Source organism: Protomyctophum parallelum, assembly GCF_964188405.1.
Source record: "Protomyctophum parallelum genome assembly, chromosome: 11".
Taxonomy (NCBI): Eukaryota; Metazoa; Chordata; class Actinopteri; order Myctophiformes; family Myctophidae; genus Protomyctophum; species Protomyctophum parallelum.
The window spans coordinates 51,153,274-51,163,561 of NC_139707.1; the positions used below are offsets into that span (position 1 = coordinate 51,153,274).

Here is a 10,288-nt window from a genome sequence, read left to right on the forward strand (position 1 = left end):
TTACCGCGGACATGCCACATTTACCGCAATACATTGGCTTTAGTAATGCGGTTAGCTTATAATATTAGCAATTTAAGCTAACGGCTGGAGGACTACGGATACTCCGGTCAATAACATCATTACACTTAAACATTAATACAATTATGTAGACCTACTCAAACATTAGATGAATAATAATATAGCTTCAGATCATTTTAGACAGAAAAATAAAAAAGGAAAAATAAAAAAGTTTTTCAGCTGTCCTGAACAGTTGCAACTTGCGCGATGGCAGTCTGTACATCGCGTGGGGTCACATTTAACCAGGGGGGCAGTCAGACAGATATTTAACCAGGGGGGCAGTCAGACAGATATTTAACCAGGGGGGCAGTCAGACAGATATTTAACCAGGGGGGCAGTCAGACAGATATTTAACCAGGCCCAGTCAGACAGATATTTAACCAGGGGGGCGGTCAGACAGATATTTAACCAGGGGGGCAGTCAGACAGATATTTAACCAGGGGGGGGCGGTCAGACAGATATATTTAACCAGGGGGGCAGTCAGACAGATATTTAACCAGGGGGGCAGTCAGACAGATATTTTGTGAAGCCACTAAGGAAATCAGAATTTCCTGAAAGTTCATATAATGGCCTGTTGTGGCGCTGTCATTGGGCCCAAAAAAACCCATAGCCCCATAGAAGTCCATGTATTTGGGCCCAACTTCACCTAGACTGTATTACCTTAACCCCTGGCCTACCGTTCCCGGAAAAAAACGGATTATTGCTAAAAATCTAAACCTGCCGTTCCCGGAAAAAACGGAATGACAATCAATATCAGTTATCGCGGGGTCAAAAGAGCAAAAATTTATATTTTTTCGCTAATATCACTAATGTTGGATGTAATTTACCAAAAAACGGCCGAAATCCGCGTGATCGTGCGCTATCGTGCACGCGCGCCGTCTCTATGTGCGTCGCTGTAAAAATTTTGATATTTTGCGATCTTTTGGGGTTGATTTGAGGTTAATTTGACTTAGTTATGAAAAATATAGCCTCGATACCCAGGCTTTCATTTCGTCTGCGCGAAAGATGAAAGCCTGGAAAAAGCCGTGGGCTGAACCAGTCTAAAAGTGGGAGTCAACCCTTCCGCGTAGGCGTCGCTCTAAATGATGTGACGTAGCGCTGCACTAGGGGGGAGAGGAGGGGCCGGGGGTGACGGACAGATCGATGAGATCCAATAAGGGTGCGTGCTTTTCTGAGACGCGACCCTCCCATCTAGGCCAGAAATGTCTCTGCTTAGGTCAGGCTATGAAAAATATAGCATTAGCTTAGCAATCCGGACCAGCCAAGCTATTGACTAGGGTCAAAATACTACAGGATGTTGTTGATCGTTGAACCGGAAATGACTTAGGAAGATTCGTCTATTTTGGCCAAAATCAGCATAATGGTGCTTTCCCGCCATCTGGTGGCGATTCGAGAGAATACACGATCAATGAAAAAAATAAAATAAACATCTTTTCAAACCACCAGATCTTTCTTGTATGTTAAAACGATGAATTAAAAATATGCCAATTTGTTACCCAAACAAAAAAATTGGGATTGGCAGTCCAAGGGTTTAAACATGGTCATGAATACTTTCTGCTTCCAGTCACTAGTTTAAATATAGTCACTAGTTTAATATATAGTCTCATTTCTAATGTCATAACATTCTTTTTGGAAAATGATGGTCCCATTTATTAAAATAATGACCATAAAGTCGCGTATGTTCTGAGGGGCGTGGCTACCGTTACAGTCTATGATCGGGATTCCCCACCCACTCGAGTCAAAATAAAACTAAGAAGAAGGGGGGGAAGTCCCGCCTCGTTGTCTGGGCCAGCCAATGGCTAGCTGGGCCCAAAAGGATCTAGAAAGATGGCGATTTACAATACAAGGACTGACTGGCTTCATTTTACGTTCATGTTAGACCCGGGGAACGCTTTGACCATATTTTTTTACAGTCTATGGTCAGGACCTCCCTCTTCTAGAAGTGGTAATATATTCAGATGTGACATGAAAGTTATACAAAATATGTAATACAATACAAAATCCAGTGCAGCTCAATATAGCTCAATGTTCAATGCTTGAACCTTTCTAAATAGTCGAAGGAGGGCCAGGAACGTTGTGGGGGAACAGGAGTCTCCCCAGCCTGGTCTAGACGATGAATTTGAGAGGGGGGTGATGGCGGAGCTCCACAACAGACCTGATGGGTCAACATACTTTTCTTTATTTGTGGCCAGCGAGCTCCGGGACATGGATCCGATTAGAACTTGAGCCACGTCATTGGAAAGATGGTCTAAGGAAGCTAGTTAAAGGTACCTTGGACTGTAGGAGTCGTATATGGTCAGTACCTTGGCTTTTTTTGTTATTTTCCCTACTGTTTGTAAAAAAATAATAATAAGGTTTTACCGGCGAAGCCCTTGGCTTTTGTTTTCCTTAAATTAAAATGGAGTCTGTTGACCTTTTAATGTCCAATCTATTGGAGGAGGCAACACTGGTGGTCCACCAATATAACCAATCCAATGTTTCCCTGGCCCCGAGAGTGCGACACCCACACCCACCCAGTATGGAGCCAAACTCTCCTCCTGCCGCTGCACCAGAGGTGCTAGAAAGCCCCTCCACACCCCCACCCAGTATAGAGCAGAACGCTCCCCCTGCCGCTGCACCAGAAATGCTGGTAATTCCCTCCACACCCCCACCAAGTATGGAGGGTTACAGTGAGGCGGCCGTAATCAACACGGCCAACTTGCTGGCTTCAGCCCAGGGCTATCCGGACAGGGCCGTGTTTGTGCACAGGGGCATGGGGGATCCCGTTGCCATCCACCCCGTCTGTGTTCCATCAATCGAAGCAGAACAGCTTTTACGCTTCGAGAGCGACATAGACGGGGTGGTGGTAGAGATCCCCCATGAAAACATTGTCAAAGCGAAAATCCACTACCTGTTAGTGCCGCAAAGGGCCAGAGGTAGGCTGGGCAACCACTGGCCCATTCTTAAAAAACATGTCCCTTTACTGAAGATGAAGGCTGCGGTAGTGGAGGAGTGGAAGCTGGTATGAGGGTCCACATTAGCATATGTGGGCGGAGGGTTTAGGCTAATGTGGACCGTTGTGCCAGCTTCCCTCACCCAGCCAAGCGGCTGGCTGGGGACAAGGCAGGCAGCAAACAACATTGGCCTGTCGTTTGAAAAAGACCTTGCCCCTAGCCCTACAGGGCATCCTGCAACATCTCGGCAGGGAGGACATGGGCCGTCCAACCCTAATGAAAAACCGGCTGAGCGACCTGTCGAGGGTCAGCATCGTGGCCATGTTGACCATGCTCGACAAGGCCTATAATTGCATTGCATGTAGTCGTAGCATGTCATAGTCCATATGTATAGCATAGTAGTATATGTATGTATAGTTTATATGTATAGTTTCATTATTGCGAACGCAGTGAGCCACTTAGTATGACAGCAAGGGCTGAATGTCTGTGTGTCACGCTGTTACACCACCCGCCCGCCACCAGAGGGCGCAGCTAGACAGCAAGGGCTGACGCAGCTAGACAGCAAGGGCTGAATGTCTGTGTGTCCCGCTGTTACACCACCCGCCGCTGCTTAACAACGACACTGAATGTCTGTGTGTCCCGCTGTTACACCACCCGCCGCTGCTTAACAACGACACTGTCTGTAACTTGCTGTACTAGGCCCAACATAAAAATAATACTGTCACAACGACACTGTCTGTAACTAGGCTATGTGTACTAGTGTGTGCATATGGGCTAACGTTAGCTAAGCAGTCACAGTCCTGTTTACTGCTGCTCAACAACGACACACCAGAGGGCGCAGCTAGACAGCAAGGGCTGAATGTCTGTGTGTCCCGCTGTTACACCACCCGCGGCTGCTTAACAACGACACTGAATGTCTGTGTGTCCCGCTGTTACACCACCCGCCGCTGCTTAACAACGACACTGTCTGTAACTTGCTGTACTAGCCCCAACATAAAAATAATACTGTCACAACGACACTGTCTGTAACTAGGCTATGTGTACTAGTGTGTGCATATGGGCTAACGTTATGGGGTTAGCGGTGCTGAGCCTTCTCGTGGCGGCCCTGTTTTCACTAATTTCACAGTACCACACACTTCTCACTAATTCGTAATTTATTCTAATTGTTATTGCAATTTACGATCTGCGTTCGCTTCCCGCGTTCTCTTGTCTTACTTGTATAGATATTCCACTGTTACTTTCTTAGCTTACGCATGTTTCATGATAAATGCTTTTTATGTGATGTATTCGCATGCTTTTTTTGTTCTTGCTTAATGTAAATCGCTCTGGATTAAGAGCATCTGCTAAATGCCTAAATTGTAAATTGTAGAACTAATAAAACAAACTAAAACTATGCATTATCACAAAAATAAAATGCAAACCAACTCTAAAGTGTTGGGTGCTTGCACATTATGCATACATGGCATCAACGCATGGTGTTGGGTGCTGGCACACTATACACTAAAAGTGATCAAAACGGCAAATAAAACAAAAGATGGGTTGCGCAAGGAAAGTGATACATGCAAATATGTGAAATAACAAAGTGAAGTGATCATCATCAGAACTAATAAAACTAAATAAAAAACATGCATTATCACAAAAACAAATACAAACCAACTCTAAAACTCAGCTAAAGCTAACTAAATTAACTTCACATTATTACACTTAATTATTCACAAAATAACCTTATTTTATTTTAATGTACACGACTGGTCCTAAGTACAATTTTCCTTTTATATTAATATACATAACTAGTAGGCCTATATTAAAATACTTTATTTAAATGTTCTATATAAATAAAGATGGTATGGTATATGTGCAAACATGCAAAATGAACTGTAAAATGATCCTTGAAGTAATAAAAACAATGCATCATCACAGAAAAAAAAAATACTCTGACTCTGACTGACTACAAATACTGACAATGATTTCGACCCGTAGGTACAGTAGAAGCTGTTCTACCAAGGGTCGGCATAGGGGCCAACAGTGCATGTGTAAGTACCAGGACAATATTAACAGATTTGGGGAGTGGAAAAAATATTTGGAGCTATTAAAATACCTACTGTGATGAAGACTACTAGCTTTCTACCATTTTTAGCTTCATTTTAATGTGGGGAGCCACTGGGTGGGATAGTAAAAATTAAGAACGGGGGTCATTTATGAAACGATTCAGAGCAAACGTGTATGTTGGAACAAGATTATAGGCTGATGTGTTTTGGTGTGGATTTCTCCTTCTGACTACAGAAACGTCTCTGAAAAATCTCTTTCTGGAGTTCTGCCTCAAATCGGACTAGAGACCGGGGCATAACTAGGGACGCATGCATGGTAAGCAGGAACTGGGGATGGCAATGAAGGACCGGAAAGTCTGGTGTGGCATTGTGAAATCCATGATCTCAGCAGTGGTCGAAAAATGATGATGACTAACAATTATTTCAACCCATAGGTGGCGCTTTTCTTGCTAGCCTCACTCACACATGTTTCATGTTTAGGTGAGTTTATATGTAAATTACAGACCTCTAGTCAATGGGTAATATACTGACTGCAGTTTATTAGTTTACTATTTTATTGACATTTGCTTTGTTCTCCAGGCAAAAATTGAGCATCAGCAGCCAAAATAACCCATTGCAGAATCATTGTCAACCCAATAACTCCACCCGGATAACTAGCCAAACGTGGCTCAAGTCGGAGAACACCCTGGGGTTTCACCTGGAATCCTATTATGAAGTAAATTCTACCTTCTGCCTCTTCCTCTGTCACAGTAGGTGGCCCAATAGAACCTGCACTTCTCACAATGACAAAAGTTGGATTGGATGACCTATTAAAAACAGCACCAGTTCTGTAAACCAGAGACAACCCAAAGCTACTAACCCGTCCTTAATTCATTCAATCATCCAAATGAATATATTATTGGTGATCCATAATGGTTGTAAATATGGTCAGTGTGTTTGCTACATTCTGATTTTGCAGTTCACAAGTGTCTGAATAAGGGATTTGAAAGCCTATCATGTTAAGTGTGTTTCTTGTTCTCCATGTATTCTCATCAAATGGCACACAATGAGAATGGTCAAGCCACCATTCCAAAACTTGCTGATAAATTAACCCTTGAGCTGGTAAACCATATCAAAGTGCATTGTTCATTGTCCTTTATTTTAAATATTTCAATAAGTACTGAACATGCCATGGAAATTGTACTGCAACATAACTTGAGTAATTTTATTTTGATCATTCCCATTACAGAAATACTCAAACACAACGCAAGATACACAGATGGAGGTGGAAGTAGGCCACCTCCAGCTGATACAGCAGAGAGACTGCACTTCCTCTTTGACGTGAGTATCTGCAGTAGGTCTAAGCCTAACCCTAACCCTAATCCTAACCCACATAATTTAAGCAATCTTCTTTTGCTCATTATCATTTTCAGAGATCCTTGCCCGCATTGGACAAAAGATCAGAAACACAACTCAATATAGACAGATGTGAAAGTGGGCCCCCCTCTGATACAGCAGAGAGACTCAGTCTGAGAGTTGCTGGAGGTGAAGACTGCATCTAACAGAATGGCTTACGTTCCAAGCGGGTCATCACCCTGGTGCCCAGTGTGCCACACAGAGCTGGAAAATGTTGACAAACATTTGAAAACCGTCCACCACCTCAAGGCCAATACGGCCGAGCAGCAGATTCTGTGCAAACTAGGGAAGGACAGGAGGGGGAGGAGGTGGTTTGCCCCACATCCCGCAGGACGGGCTGTTTTGCCCGAATAAAAAATGTGAGGCACCATTTGCGTCACAAACACAAAGACATTGTAAAGGACGATGCCGCAATGATCGAAATCCTGCGCCCGATGCGCTACAAATTGGCCATGACCCAACTGAGGGCCCTCCGTGCCGCAAAGACGGAGATGATGACGGACCTTGATGTCATATTTGAAGAGCCGCCCCCGGTAGCACCCCCGGCAGACCATCCCTCCACCTCGACCTGCCGCCGACCTGCCTGCATTCAGATGCAGAAGGAGGTCAAAACCTTGCGAAAGGTTAACCTGATGTGTAATTTCTAACTATACACTCACTAAACTGGACTAAAATTAGACAAAAGGACGAAGAGTATTTCAGCATCAAAAACCCTCAGACGATCAGAGGAAGGAGCACGCAGAGAGATGTGAACTGAAGTGTAGATGGATTATTTATTGCAGTAAGTCAGACAAAGACAGAGGGCTTCCCGCGGCCCTTGAGTTGAGCCGCGGAGCCCTAGAGCATACCTGACCGTACGGGCAGGCTGCCCCCACAAGACTAACTTTAACATCGCAAACACAGACCTTATATGTGGTCTACATCAAAGAGAGGTGTTCCAGGGAGGGGTCTAAACCTTTACATACAAAATGACATTGAGATGCATAGAAATGCTGTCTTGAGACTTAATCAAGTGACCTGTTGGTGGAAACAATAGCATATGCAAACTTCCTGTCACACCTAGTCGAGCCAGGCTATTTCATATGCACAATGGGCTAGACTTTACAGATTGCCACATTGCCTCTACAGATTGAATTCCCACAATAACTTTAGCCCAGAAATGTAGTTTGATAAAGAATGATTACAGTTATAGAATTATCGAGTCCATATACGACATTTCCCCCCTTGACCATCACTAGATGATGGTCACATAAAAATATGGAACAATAATTCTATTACACCCCCCTTGACCCAATCACATGACATACTAAACATAAGAAAAAAACAACAGAAAGTTACACTTTAAAAGTTCCCAAAGATAATTCCAGGCATCATATATGAAAATTGACAATTGCACTTTACATTTTAGGATATACAGCTTGTCATAAATGATTTCTCTTTAGCCTCATTTAGCCCTGATAGTTGAATATTACCTCCAATTTAAACCACTTTTCTGACAACTAGGTAATCCTCAAACAATGCAAAAATGGAACATGATTTAGCACAATTAACTGACATTTAAACACACCACAACTTTGTCTTACCCTGTGTTTCAGTTTGAAACACACAAGTTTTTGCAGACACGCTTAATAATCCCGTATATATTTTGAAATTGGTCCCGTTGACGAAAGCCTCGATTTTGATAACAGCACGCTGCGATCTCATTATTCCAGTCTGTTTTAGCAGCCGGAGTAAATGTAGCATCTACGCTACTACTGTTAACTTATCTCACCTTTACAGGCTAAATTATCTCGATATTAACAGCAAAACCTCGCACGTCGCGGCACCTAACTGCCTTTTTTTAGTTGACTATTATTCGCACTAAATTTCATACGAGAACAATAATTAGCTCTATTAATACCAAGACGAATTACGTACTGACGCGTATTGATAGGGCCACTATCGTCCGACTGACTACAGCCACATACAATTGTTTCAATCGAGCTAAACATTATTTAATCATTTCCAAGACCCCATAGGCTCTTTAATCAACTTTTTTAACTAATTTAAACTTCGACAAAACACATATCAACACATGCCTACATATATGTTGAATAAACTTACATTACACAAACGTTTTGAATACAGATAGATTGTTGAATCTCTTCCATCTGTTATAAATGAACTCTTTCAATGTCCTCTTCCATTGTCTCTTAACTTGCTTAATATCTATTATTCATTTGAGAAAAAATCAATCTACATAAAAAAAACGTCACTGCTCCAAAATGAAGCGATAACCCAATATCATGCTACTTTTTCACCAAAGTTACTTTTAGTCCCACACGTATTACTACAGTGAAGTAATAGACTAACCTATTTTGACCACTATTTTCACTTTGAATACTTTAGCCCACAATTCGACACAGAACTTATTCATACTGTATTTTAAATCCTTCTCAAATATAATTTCTCCCCTCTAAACATGTGACTTGTGACGTACCTTTTGTGGTCAAACTGAGAACTGCATCATGTTATGAAGAAAACCTGAAATGTTTTTTCCCCGCACTGCCACTCACGTGTGTGCATTGTCCTTTCGTCTCCCATCCAACACACAGTCACACTCCCCCCTTCCAGACATTATGAATATGAAATATCACACAATGACTGGAAAGAAAAATATGAACTCTGTGTAGCTACAGGTCGATCAAAACGCAACACGTGAGCTTGCAGATCTGCTCTGTTTGAAGAATGAAGAATGAATTGAAAACGTGGTCGCCGCTCTCGACCGCTGATGAGATGAATCGCGCCGTGCCGTCCTGTCGCCGCACGCCGTGATGAAAGCTCTCGGTCGCCGCATCGTCGGACTCGGAGACCCCCCTTGGTGAAGATTCTCTCGGTGAAGGCCTGTAGAACGCCTCCCTCCTGGCCGCTGCTTGCCTGCCGTGAAGAGACGCATCCGCCCGCCGCTTGTAGAGCCTCTTTCCCCGCATGGGAACTCCGCCGCGTCCCGCCGATTTGTGGAGATCCGCAGGTCGCCCGTCGTTGCGCTGTAGAGGCGCTTCCTCCCGCTGCTGCATGGCGTGTCTGGAGAGCCGGTCCCTCCGCTTCGTCGCCGTCCATGTCGGAGAGCACCGCACGTGCTGTTGGTCCAACTCCCGTCGCCAAATCCCTTTGTTCCGCCGACCGCCGTTCGCCGAAAAAATAAAATTCAACTCAACGCCAATTTGTCAAAAATTGTCCACTGGTCCACGGTTCTTTTTACCTGGAATGGAATGATCCACTCCAAAAGCAGTCCCTGTTCAGGCTCCATTAATGATGTGTAATTTCTAACTATACACTCACTAAACTGGACTAAAATTAGACAAAAGGACGAAGAGTATTTCAGCATCAAAAACCCTCAGACGATCAGAGGAAGGAGCACGCAGAGAGATGTGAACTGAAGTGTAGATGGATTATTTATTGCAGTAAGTCAGACAAAGACAGAGGGCTTCCCGCGGCCCTTGAGTTGAGCCGCGGAGCCCTAGAGCATACCTGACCGTACGGGCAGGCTGCCCCCACAAGACTAACTTTAACATCGCAAACACAGACCTTATATGTGGTCTACATCAAAGAGAGGTGTTCCAGGGAGGGGTCTAAACCTTTACATACAAAATGACATTGAGATGCATAGAAATGCTGTCTTGAGACTTAATCAAGTGACCTGTTGGTGGAAACAATAGCATATGCAAACTTCCTGTCACACCTAGTCGAGCCAGGCTATTTCATATGCACAATGGGCTAGACTTTACAGATTGCCACATTGCCTCTACAGATTGAATTCCCACAATAACTTTAGCCCAGAAATGTAGTTTGATAAAGAATGATTACAGTTATAGA

The 10,288-nt window shown here is 43.6% G+C and overlaps 1 long non-coding RNA gene across 1 annotated transcript; it reads left to right on the plus strand.

The window, feature by feature from the left end:
- The first annotated feature begins 5,632 nt into the window (after positions 1-5,632).
- Positions 5,633-6,542, plus strand: LOC310867410. The gene is made up of 3 exons (XR_014570004.1): positions 5,633-5,753; positions 6,267-6,358; positions 6,451-6,542. It is a non-coding gene; the product is annotated as an uncharacterized lncRNA (long non-coding RNA).
- The last annotated feature ends 3,746 nt before the right edge of the window (positions 6,543-10,288 follow it).